Raw genomic sequence first — 12,525 nt, forward strand, 5'->3', positions numbered from 1 at the left:
AGTCACCTTAATGGAGACCTCTGCCAAATGGCCACCTACCCCTCCTGGGTTTTCAATCTGGTGATTCCAATTCTCCTTTATCTGACATGTCTTAGTAATGCATTCATTGCATTGTACTTCCACATGAGCATCCACAGGTTGTCAGCTCTCATGCACACATTTACTACGACTAAAGCAGGAATCAAATCTGTTTAATTTAATTAGGGGGAGTCACGGACTAGCTGGACTGTTTCACTGGGCATGCCACATTATGTGACTAACCTTCACTGGAGCGTGCCACCGAGTGCCTCCAACTCATTATGATTATATAAATGAAGTTTTTATCATTAATGTTTACCACTGAAAATCTGTGGAATAGTCATCAAATGTGATATAACCTCAAGCCCCTGTCGAACTCCAAGGACCATCGCTCCAGAGCCCCACTTCAGGCCCCTAGGTGTCCCTGCAGCTTTAAACCCCAGTTTACTATAAGAGGGCCGGGCCCCCCTGCTGAGGCCTGCATAAGTTACTGTAAATGGTAAATGGTCCCTATGTATGGCCAAGGGGTGTAATATTTTACCAATGACAAGAAATGATTTACCGTATATACTCACGTATACGTCGGGTCTTGAAACCTGAAAAATTGATTATAAAATCAGACCCCGACTTATACGCCCGGTCAACAATGCAACACTTATATTTTTGTTTTTTACATCTTCTTGCTCCCTCCAATCTCTCATCAGTTTCTCAGGTGCAGCAGCGCAGTTACCAATTTCTTTTGCTACTTCAATGACGTTTAATTTAAAACCAGTTTTGTATTTTCTTCTGATCAAACGCTCCATCGTAGATAAGGGATGCTCTTACAATAAATGTGTATGAGGGTGTGAGATACAAAAAACACAAATCAGTGCAAACGTTGCTTCGAAATAGTTTGGGTATTACCGTCTGGTCACGTAGGCACAATAGAGGGAGAGAGGTTAGGAGCACACGCTGATACAGCGCATTGCTGCACCCACATAGAGACAAAAGGCTGTGTGCTCCGCGGTTACTCTCTCAGGCGGGCATTAGCATATCATAGTCTCTTGGATCAACAGCGTGAATTTTCCACATTCGACTTATACGACCAACATTATAGAATACCAGAAATTATACGTTAAAATGAACTCCCGACTTATTATGGGAGAAATTATCTGCAAGTATATACGTTATATCATTTCTGGAATACCGCCTTCATTGGATTATGTGTGACTCTGTCTTTTCTGCCCACACGGCACCATTGTGCCACATCTTGACACATCCACATAAGAACAACAAGGGTGAGCTTTCTTCAAGGATTTTACTGGATGTACCTTGTTGTAAACTGAAATCTATACAAAGGAATCTATACAACCAAAGACAAGAAATAAGACGTAACGATTTACAAAACAGTACCCAGCAGACAGTACACATTAAACAATAAAGATACCAGACACATTGGATCGTGACAAGAGGTTCAGGTTGCTGCATACTGCAACTAATCAGACCCAGGGGTTTATACACCTTAAAGATACATTGTGGACGTGAGCAAAACAAGAGATAAAGGGGGTGCCGACGTGAGACTCAACAGGTGAATTGTACTTAAATGTTCGTTATGGGATGACGTGCTTTACGTGAGCTCCATGGACATTTACAGTATAACGCCACTGTGAGTGTGGGACATGACTAACAGGTGTGTTAATAAATGACAAGACAAAAGGGGGAGCACCGTTCAACAAATAACAGTAACAGCTAACAGCATGTGGGGCAGAACACTGTCCTTCCTGCCAGGACCTACTGCAGTGACCCCCACTCTAGGATGGCACATGACAAGTGATAATTCTGGCCCTGACCGTGATCATCTCTACAACAGATAACACTCACCAAAAGTCAAATATCAGCCAGAGAGCAGCTACTAACTTTGAAGCCCCAGGCATTCAGACCATGGTTGACCTTTAGTGCTGCTCGGCCAATCAGTAGCAAGGCTTATCAGCATGTTTGCTGCTTCTGATCAGCTTTCCTTCACGTGATCATCAACAGGCAAACGCATGCAATACTACCCCAGGCTTGTATCTAAACAGCTGGAAGGTGAACCCACTGAACTCCGCACTTAAAAGAGAATTTAAAGGACAAGGGGGTATGCAGAGCCTGCTGGCTTCAGCCACAAATAGCCTCCGGGGCTTCAGCTTCTGTCCGTTTGAGTGGAAAACTCCGGTTACTAAATAGCTCGATGTAAACAGTGGGATTCTAAACAAAGCCATTTTCCGATTACGCCAAAGTCATTGTGGGCCAAATTCTACTTTTGGTGCTCAATATGGTGCTCCATATTTTAAAATCCATGATTGGCAGGGGGTGGGGTGGGTGCTGACTGCTTGCAAAAAAGCAGGCCGTCTCAGTCAAGTGGCGGATAAGCCCCCACTTCCATTATCTCTGTTGCTTTTTTCTCTTCACTCATGTTCTTTGTTTCTGGGAACACACAAGCGTTTCCTTTGTGTGTCAGCTCTCCTGGATTCTGCTGCCGAAATTCGACAAAGCAAACTGTCATTAGTGCTGCTTTGGAAGATTAGGGCAGGAATCACCTGATGTGCCATTTATTATTAATTAGGGAAACTAACTGCAGAACGTTCACAGAAGGCCTCCACTAATCCTATTCAAATGTTCAATGCTTGGTGGATTTTAAAACAAGTTGCAGTTTATTTTACATGGAATCTTAAGAGAAAAGCCAAGCAAAATGACACCTTTTATTGGCTAACTGCAAAGATTACAATACGCAAGCTTTCGAGGCAACTCAGGCCCCTTCTTCATCTTGCCTGAAGAAGGGGCCTGAGTTGCCTCGAAAGCTTACATATTGTAATCTTCGCAGTTAGCCAATAAAAGGTGTCATTTTGCTTGGCTTTTCTCTACATTCATAATGGCTAACACGGTACAACATCCTAGTACTATGGAATCTTAAGAGAAAGAGAGAAATGAAAGGCTTCATTTTAACCGACTTAAGCGCCAGGCAACCCTGCTGAGGTGTGCGTAAGACCATTATAAAAATACTTCCTGGAATACGTACAGTCATGTGAAAAACTGAATACACCTCATGAAATATTTTTTCTTGTTTAACACACTATTTGTGAGCATCTCATTATCGGAGTATCTATAGAACATCAGAACAATCTTGATGGGAGCGGGCCATTCAGCCCAACAAAGCCATCCATCCATCCATCCATCCATTGTCTCCCGCTTATCCGAGGTCGGGTCGCGGGGGCAGCAGCTTGAGCAGAGATGCCCAGACTTCCCTCTCCCCGGCCATTTCTTCTAGCTCTTCCGGGAGAATCCCAAGGTGTTCCCAGGCCAGTCGAGAGACATAGTCCTTCCAGCGTGTCCTGGGTCTTCCCCGGGGCCTCCTCCCAGTTAGACGTGCCCGGAACACCTCACCAGGGAGGCGTCCAGGAGGCATCCTGATCAGATGCCCGAGCCACCTCATCTGACTCCTCTCGATGCGGAGGAGCAGCGGCTCTACTCTGAGCCCCTCCCGGATGACTGAGCTTCTCACCCTGTCTTTAAGGGAAAGCCCAGACACCCTGCGGAGGAAACTCATTTCAGCCGCTTGTATTCGCGATCTCGTTCTTTTGGTCACTACCCATAGCTCATGACCATAGGTGAGGGTAGGAACATAGATCGACCGGTAAATTGAGAGCTTCGCCTTGCGGCTCAGCTCTTTTTTCACCACGACAGACCGATGCAGAGCCCTCATCACTGCGGATGCTGCACCGATCCGCCTGTCGATCTCACGCTCCATTCTTCCCTCACTCGTGAACAAGACCCCGAGATACTTGAACTCCTCCACTTGGGGCAGGATCTCGCTACCAACCCTGAGAGGGCACTCCACCCTTTTCCGGCTGACGACCATGGTCTCGGATTTGGAGGTGCTGATTCTCATCCCAGCCGCTTCACACTGCTCACGTGGGCAATGACAGTGAGACCCAACAAAGCTTGCTGGTTATATTCACTTAATGTTTCCAAAATAACATCAAATCAAGTTTTGAAAGTTCAAAAAAGTCTTACTGTCTACCACACTACTTGGTAGCTTATTCCAAGTGTCTACAGTTCTCTGTGTAAAGGAAAATGTCCTAAAGTTTGTGTGAAATTTCCCCTTAACAAGTTTCCAACTGTGTCCCCGTGTTCTTGATGAACTCATTTTAGAGTCACTGTCTCGATCCACTGCACTCATTCCCTTCATAATTTTAAACACTTCAATCATGTCTCCTCTTAATCTTCTTTTGCTTAAACTGTAAAGGCTCAGCTCTTTTAATCTTTCCTCATAACTCAACCCCTGTAGCCCTGAATCAGCCTAGTCGCTCTTCTCTGGACCTTTTCTAGCGCTGCTATGTCCTTTTTTGTAGCTTGGAGACCAAAACTGCACACAGTACACCAGATGAGGCCTCACCAGTGTGTTATAAAGTTTGAGCAGAACCTCCTGTGACTTGTACACCACACGTCAAGACGCTATATAACCAAACATTTCTTTTTGCCTTCTTAATGGCTTCTGAACACTGTTGGGCAGTTGATAGTGTTGAGTCCACTACGACTCCTCAATCCTTCTCATAAGGTGTACTCTTGATTTTCAGACCTCCCATTGTGTATTCAAACCTCACATTTTTACTTTGTACTTTTAATATTTTACTTACATTAAATGTCATTTGCCACAAATCTGCCCAAGCCTGTAAGCTGTGCAAGTCCTTCTGTAATGATATAACGGATTCCAAATTATCTACCAATCCACCTATCTTGGTATCATCTGCAAACTTAACCAGCTTGTTACTTATATTCCTATCTAAATCATTTATATATAAATGCGGCCCTAGCACTGACCCCTGTGAACACCACTCTTAACATCACCCATCACCTGATGAGGTTCCTCACACCACCACCCTCTGCTTCCTGTGTCTGAGCCAATTCTGCACCCATCTTATAACATCACCCTGAACTCCCACTTCTTTTAATTTGCTGCCCAACCTCTCATGTGGCACCTTATCAAATGCTTTCTGAATGTCACGATAAATAATATCATCTGCTCCACTCTGATTGTATCCTTTTGCTGCTCCCTCATAGAATTCCAGCATGTTGGTAATACACGACTTCCTCTTCTGAACACATGCTGACTGCTCATTAACACTCTTGTCTTTGCCAGGTGTTACTCAATCTTATCCTTAATAATTCCTTTCATTATTTTTCCTGGGATGCACATTAAGCTTACTGACCTATAGTCTCATGAATCTGCCCAGTCACCCCTTTTTATATAATGAGATAATAATTTGCCATTTTCCAGTCTTTCAGAATTTCCCAGAGTGGGCACTGACTTCCTAAAAATGCGGGTTTATAAAAAACTCAAGGATATACATAACAGTGATATAATAAAACAAACATCAAGCCACATTTACATTTTGTATGCCATTGTATAATTTAAATAAACATAAATGCAAATTTCCCATGTGGATAAAGTAAGTCCACCCCTGCCTGTATCACTTCCTCGTATGCTAAAATTAGAATCAGGTGCATCAGATGAGGCTCAGATGATAAGAACTCCACTCTTCGTGCGAGATTGAAAGAGCTCTCTGAGGCCTTCACAAAGAAGGTAGGAGATGCCAATTGGCCTGGGAAGGGATTTCAGGATATCTCCAAAATAATTGGAAATCAACTCTTCCACTATCCAGAAGATCATCTACAATTGGAGAAGATTTCAAGCCACTGCCAGCTTATCCAGGACTGGCCACCCCAGCAAGTTCAACCTGAGAGTAGAAGTCAAGATGCAGAAAGAAATCCCTAAGAACCCCAAAATGTCAATGAAGGATCTGTAGGTAGCTCTTGTCATTATTGATGTCAAAGTACATGAGCATACCATTAGAAAAAGGCTGCACAAATTAAATCTACCTGGGAAACCTTTACTGTCCAGAAAAAAAAAAAACATCAGGGCAAGATTAAAGTTTGCCAGCAAACATTAAAGCAAAGACCAGGACTTCTGGAACAATCTGATCTGGATAGATGAAGCAAAGATAAGGTTACCAGAAGACACGTTTGGTGAAAAACAAAGACAGCATTTGACCAGAAGAATGAGATACCAACAGTAAAGTATGATGGTAGATATTTTCTGGTTTGGAGCTGCTTTGCTGTATCAAGGCTTGGACAGCTCATCATCATAGAATCCATTCAGAATTCTTCATTGTCCCGGAAGGTGTTTGAGGATAATGTGAGACCATCTGTCACAAGACTGAACCTCAACTGAAAGTGGACCTTGCAACATGAACATACCAGCGATGACTGAAAAGAAAGAAAAGGAGGGTTCTAGAAAGACCAAGTCAAAGCCCAAATCTATTGAGATGCTGGGAGGGTGGGGGGGGGCGGTTGTTCACACAAGACACCACTCAGACATTGCGTGGCTAAAAGGATTCTGCACAGAGGAGTCGGAAAAACATTCTCCTGGTTGATGTTAGAGACTGGCAGACAGTAACGGAACGCCAACACCAGCTATTGGAGCAAAGATTGGAACAACTGTTTCAACAAATTTTTTAAATTTGCATTACCTTTACCTAAAGATAGTGTTGAAATAAAGATCAAAACTGACATGTCCACATATGCAAGAAAAAAAATGCTGTGGGGTGCACTTACTTTTTCACACAACTGTACTTCATGGATCCTTCCATCAGGGGTCACTTCGGCCACCCAGCCAGAGCCTTCTGCAGTCAGCCAACCATTCTAGGACAGAATTAGAATGTAGAAAAGGAAATGAAAGGCTTCATTTTAATCAACTTAGACTTTGATCCTCTTATGAACCTTCAGGGATTGGTTTTAAGCATCTTTTGCCCAACAAGGGCGACTTGCACAGAATAAACCAAGCTGTAAATATTCAATATGAATAATATAAAAAAATCCAACTGCAGGCGAAGAGAAAAAAATATTCTTACAGGAAAGTGTGTTGCGCATGAACAGGACTGAGTTATTAAATGCCATTGGAGGGCATCCTCTCTACTGCCATGCTTAACCCCAAGAGAAGCAGATCGTTATTAAGTGGGCTGAGTGGTAAAATGCCACGAGGGGGCTCAAAGTTGTTCAGGAAACGGATACCTCTAAAAACAATAATTGAAATGTTTTGCTCCAGATAGCACATCATACTATGGGTGGCATATTTATTGTAAACAGAGAATGTAAACTGTACCCTTCAGGCAGTTGTATGTCTTGTATGTGGAGATCGGACCTTTAATAGAACACTACTGCAACACGCAGACCTCCAGACCTAAAATAGTCACTTATGCTATGTGTCTAAATACACATATGGTGACCAGAAGGGCAAATACATTGCTCGGTTCACTGGAATGATGCATCACGTGGCTCCTCACCAGTTAGTCGGATTCCTCTGATAAGGTAACTACAGCAAAAGCAGCTGAGGCTTCTGATTGGCTAAAACAACTGAGATGTTTGCTAACTAATCCCGGTGCAGCAGCCTGTAGAAAGTGTAGCTCTCTTAAAAGTTATGACTGCAAAGAAAGCGCCTGAAGTTTCTGGACCTCCAGGCTCACACGATAAATGGGAACTTTTAAAGAGACTTTCAGTCTCAGTATTTTCAGCACAACTCCCTTTTTTTTTGCCAGGTTTCTGTGGGCTGTTTAAGTGGAGCATTGGCTGCTATGACGAACCACTGCCAAGTTTAAAAAGCAGCATGAACTGATGTCGATCTCGCTTTCCTGTTTTGGGTTTCAGATAAAGTGTGAGTGTACAAGCATACAAAAAGGCCGACTGCAAAATCGAATCCAGTGGCTAAAGATGCGGTACACATACAGACATGGACAGAGTGTCGTCTTGGTAGCCACAGAGCTCACTGACAGCGTGCTGTATGCCTCGTGAAATGTGAAGAAATGAAATGCAGTTGTCCCCTGTGTACCTGCATGCCTTTGATATGTCATCAAGTAAAGCAAAGCAAGTGTGACAAGAGATCAAGTATCACTTATTCTACAAAGATATTCTAAAATGGCCTGCACACATTTGTTGGTAATCCTAAAAAAGATCATAAATAATTGGATTTGAGGGATTTTTTCAAACTAGCTGTTTTCTTTAGTTCGTATCACACATGTCTCCAATAAGACATTCAGCCAAATTAAATGGAGAAAAGTCGTCACTCTGCTGTTTGGTGTCATCGGGTGTCTCACACTGAACAAGGGACAAAGTAAAGGAAAGGAAAGAGTTGTCTGAGGAGAATAGAAAGAAAATTATAGACGAGCATGTTAAAGGCAAAGCACGCAGCTTGATGGTCCTGTGACAACAGTTGCAAATATTATTAAGAAGTTTAAGGTCCATGAGGACTGTAGGCAACATCTCTGGACGTGTCTGCAAGAGGAAAATCGACCCCAGAGTAGACAGAAGGATAGTGAGAATGTTAGACAAAAAAAGCCATGGACAACTTACAAAGAGTTACAACTGAACTCCAAGGTCAAAGATCATCGGTGTCTGAGTGCACCATCTGTCGCTTTATCAGTAATAGTGGGCTTAATGGAAAAAGATCCAGGAGGACTCCACTGTTGAAAGAAAACCAAAAGAATTTGATAAAGAAGCCACAATATTTCTGGGAGAATGTCCTTTGCACAGATATAAGAAAACTGAAGCTTTTTGACAGGTCACATCAGCTTTATGTCCACAGATGAAAAAATGAAGCTTTCAAAGAAAGGAACACCAGACCTACTGTGAAACATGGAGGAGGCTTGGTTATGTGGGGGCTGCTTTGCTGAGTTTGGCACAGGGGGCCTTGAGTCTGTGCAGGGAAGAATAAAATCTCAAGACTATCAAAACATTCTGGAGAGAAACGTACTGTCCAGTGTCATAAAGCTCTGTCTCAGTCCCAGGTCACAGATCGTCCAACAGGATAATGAGCCAAAGCACACAGCTAAAAGCACCCAAGTATGGCTAAGAACGAAACATTGGACTACTCTGAAGTGGCCTTCTATGAGCCCTGATTAGAATCCTGTAAACCATCTATGGAAAGAACTGAAACATGCAGTCTGCAGAAGACCATCTTCAAACTTGACACAGCTGGAGCAGTTTTCTCAGGACGAGTGGGCCAAACTATCTGTGCACAGTGTGAAATAAAGCCAGAGACACCACAAAAAGGTTTAGGGTAGCTACCCTGTATACTTGAAAATGTGTTGCTTGAAAAGAAATAACGGTTGGTCTGTACAGACTTGAGTCCAAAACAGAACTGATTGTAAACACAAAATGGCCAGATGTCTTCAGGACTGGAAATGATGTCATTGGGACCAGAAATGGAAGTGATGTCATCGGGCCCAGGTGGAATTTCTCGTATTTGGTCTGCAGAAGAAAGATAGAAATGGTTAGTGCACTCTGCCATCCCCTGGTCCGGCATGGTATTACCCTCTTTCGAGCCCTTTAGCTGCTTCTGACAACAGGTGCAGAAGTCTCATGGAGAGCTCCAGGAGTGACTTGCTTGCAGTGATTGCCTCTAAAGGTTGTGTTAGGTGAGGGGTCTCATCATTTTTCTTCATGACATCTTCATTTGTGCTGTTACGTGAAATACTCTTTGTTAAATATGGAATAAACTATGATGGATGCCAATTACTTTTGTTAATTTAATGTTAGTTCAGAAACAAGTGTTGGTTCTTCTCTTTTGGTGGAGGGGTACCAACAATTTGTCCACGAGCAACTTCCAATATAGTGAACAGAAGAATCTTATGCATTAGAATTGTTGGGGTGCTTGCATGGCCAATCCGTCTTTAGGAATTGTGCAAAGTAAACATTATTACTTTGGGCCTTTAAAGAAAACAAAAACAGTGTTTGCCACTTCTCACGTTCAGGCCTCTCCAATACAAAGCTCTGAGGTCTCAGTCTCCTTGTCTCACAGTGGTCAAAAGACGACCTCCCTCTTTGTGTGCCTCGTTCATATAGACTGGCTCCTGGAGGGGGCGGAGCTCCCGACGCCCAGCTGGGGGAGGGCTAGGTGTCATTTTCAGGCTGTAGAAGAAACCAGAGATATAGTTAGAGGCAGCGCCCCCTCCTGGCCAGTAGTGGTAGTGCTTGTCTTGCCTGAGCCCTTCAGAGGATCCCCACATCTAAACATATGTCTACATGTGCATACATTCTCAAGGGCTGAGGCCAGCTGAAGTGTAAGGATCTTTCATCAGTGGGTGCCACAGGACATGGAAGAGGTCCAACACCAATAAGAAGAAAATAAAACACGATGCATATGATCATGCAGGCAAAATAAAACAAATTCAGTAGAAGGTATTAAGATGGATATTTACAAAGAAGTAACCAGAAGCAGTTATAGTCATAGGAATAGAGAGACATGAAACTAACATTGTTAAAGACTTAGAAGTCCTCTCCTGCAGCTCTTGTGACAGTAAAGGTGTCCTCTGTAACACATCCTGTCCCTCACCTTAGGGTTTTAGGAACAGGCATCCTGGAATTGCTCAGCCTCTGTTGCAGGTGTTGGGGCTAAAGACATTGATTATGGGATTTCTCCTAGAAGAAAGGGCTGGCTGGTGTTTTAAAGCCCCTTATGAGTTGGATAATGTTTAAAAAAGTGCAAACTATTTCATAAGTGCAAGACTCATATAATGGTAATGTTGATATAACAGTTTAAAACAGGGGTTCCTAAACTTTTCAATCAGAGGACCTAAATAAGAAAATTAGTACCATACAGGGGCTCAAGAAGAGGATTCTTACCACATTGATAGCGGAACTAAACAAATAATTATGACAATATAGTCAAAATCGGGAGTGGTCTCCCCTAGACTTTTTCGTATACTCAGATATGGGGATGGATATTTGAGGAGTAAAATGCAAGACAATGATTTCATTTTTATATTATGTACATTAAAGAACCATCAACAACAAATCAAATCAAATTAATAATATATTGAATAATTATTATAAAAGTAATTTTGAATAAATTGGACTCTGCAGCTGCATGAACAAATGGTAAAGTACCATTTCCGGTTAATGGAAATAGCCAAAAGTTGATAGAAATCTACGTTTTGCACCTAACACTTGAATGCAAAATTTGTTTGACCTAAGTGAAGGTGTACTCAAGTTATTGTGTTTACATACACACACACACAGAGGCAGACACACAGACATAATTCCGAAAATGGTATTTTCAGACTCAGGGAGGTCTAAAACGTAGAGATTCATCAAAATCTCAACATCGAATCTTGGGACGATTATAATACTTTCCCTATACTTTGTATACGAGAAAGTAAGAAAGCAATGTTTTGCTTCAAGTATATTTATAAGATAAATATTTATAAAAGAAAAAAATGGAAAGCAAACATATCCACCTTAATAAAAGGTTAAGTGTCTGCATGTCCATCTGGTTGGTATGTCTTTGTTACTCCAAAAGACGGTGCATCACAAACATTTTTAGTAGTAAAAGGCATTGTATTTGTCAAATAAACACATGATGCATCACAAACAGTAACACTCCGTTTACAAATCTGAAACCAAATAGAATATAACAGAGACATACGCATTCCAATTGTCATTCCAACAAATGACGCATCACATTGTTTTTACAAATCCCATACCACACGGCATATACAGAGACATATACATTACATTTGCCACTCTGACAGATGGTGCATATCCATATATTGCAACTAATAGCTGTAAACTTCCTACAACACCATAAGAGAAAATGAGAATCACACAATGGCTGGAGGGATAACTGAATGAGCATCAGAAATCTCCAACTATCCACTTCCTGACCCACTTGTTCAAAATCAGGGCTATGAGGAACCAGTCCATGTCATCTCATGTCTCCCACCTACAGACCGTCTTGCACTTGGACAATTTAGAGAAAATAAATTTTCAACCCAATCTTCATGTCTTTGGTATTCCTGAAAAAGATCTGAACCCCACACAGATTCAGGAAGAACATGTTGACTTCACATACGTGGTACATGGGTTGAAAGCCAGAATTTGGAGCTGAGAAGCAGAAGTGCTTACCACAAGCAAACCTTGTCAACCATAAGGATAGCAATCAGTCTTTGTGTCATATCCTGAGGGACACCAAGCATTTTACAGAAGCACCAAGTCTTGGTTTTGGAGCTCCAACAGGCCAAGCTGCTCCCTCACTTAAGAATGCACAGCGCTGGTGGGTTCAAGTCCAGCACCTCTGACCTGTAGACCAACACTGTCAGGCTGGCTGCAGATGCCAGCCATAGCACATTTGCCAAATAAGGACAGAGGTGGATTGCTGCAGCTGTGCAAATATTTCATGAAAGTTCAAACATTGTCACGCACAGGCCTACGACGGAGTGATTGAACCTGAGCAGTAAAAAGTTCTGTCAACAGCACAAGGCTTCAATAGGCATCATACTGGCCTTGATCTGTCATTAGCAACGCATCAAAAACCCTTTTATTTTGGAGTCTTTGTCAGTTCTAATGTGACCTGTTTATTGCTGCAGTGCACAAGGTACCAGGATGAGCAGAAGTGCTCCGTTTCTAAATATAATGTGAATTCATGCTCTTGTGGTCTAT

At 42.4% G+C, this 12,525-nt stretch overlaps 1 long non-coding RNA gene across 1 annotated transcript; it reads right to left on the reverse strand.

The window, feature by feature from the left end:
- Positions 1-6,608: 6,608 nt before the first annotated feature.
- LOC127527887 (uncharacterized) lies at positions 6,609-12,125 on the reverse strand. Its single transcript, XR_007935061.1, has 3 exons — positions 11,992-12,125; positions 8,440-9,996; positions 6,609-6,735 (listed from the first exon to the last, which is right to left on the reverse strand). It is a non-coding gene; the product is annotated as an uncharacterized LOC127527887 (long non-coding RNA).
- Between the last annotated feature and the right edge of the window lie 400 nt (positions 12,126-12,525).

Source organism: Erpetoichthys calabaricus, chromosome 5 (genome assembly GCF_900747795.2).
Source record: "Erpetoichthys calabaricus chromosome 5, fErpCal1.3, whole genome shotgun sequence".
Classification (NCBI taxonomy): Eukaryota; Metazoa; Chordata; class Cladistia; order Polypteriformes; family Polypteridae; genus Erpetoichthys; species Erpetoichthys calabaricus.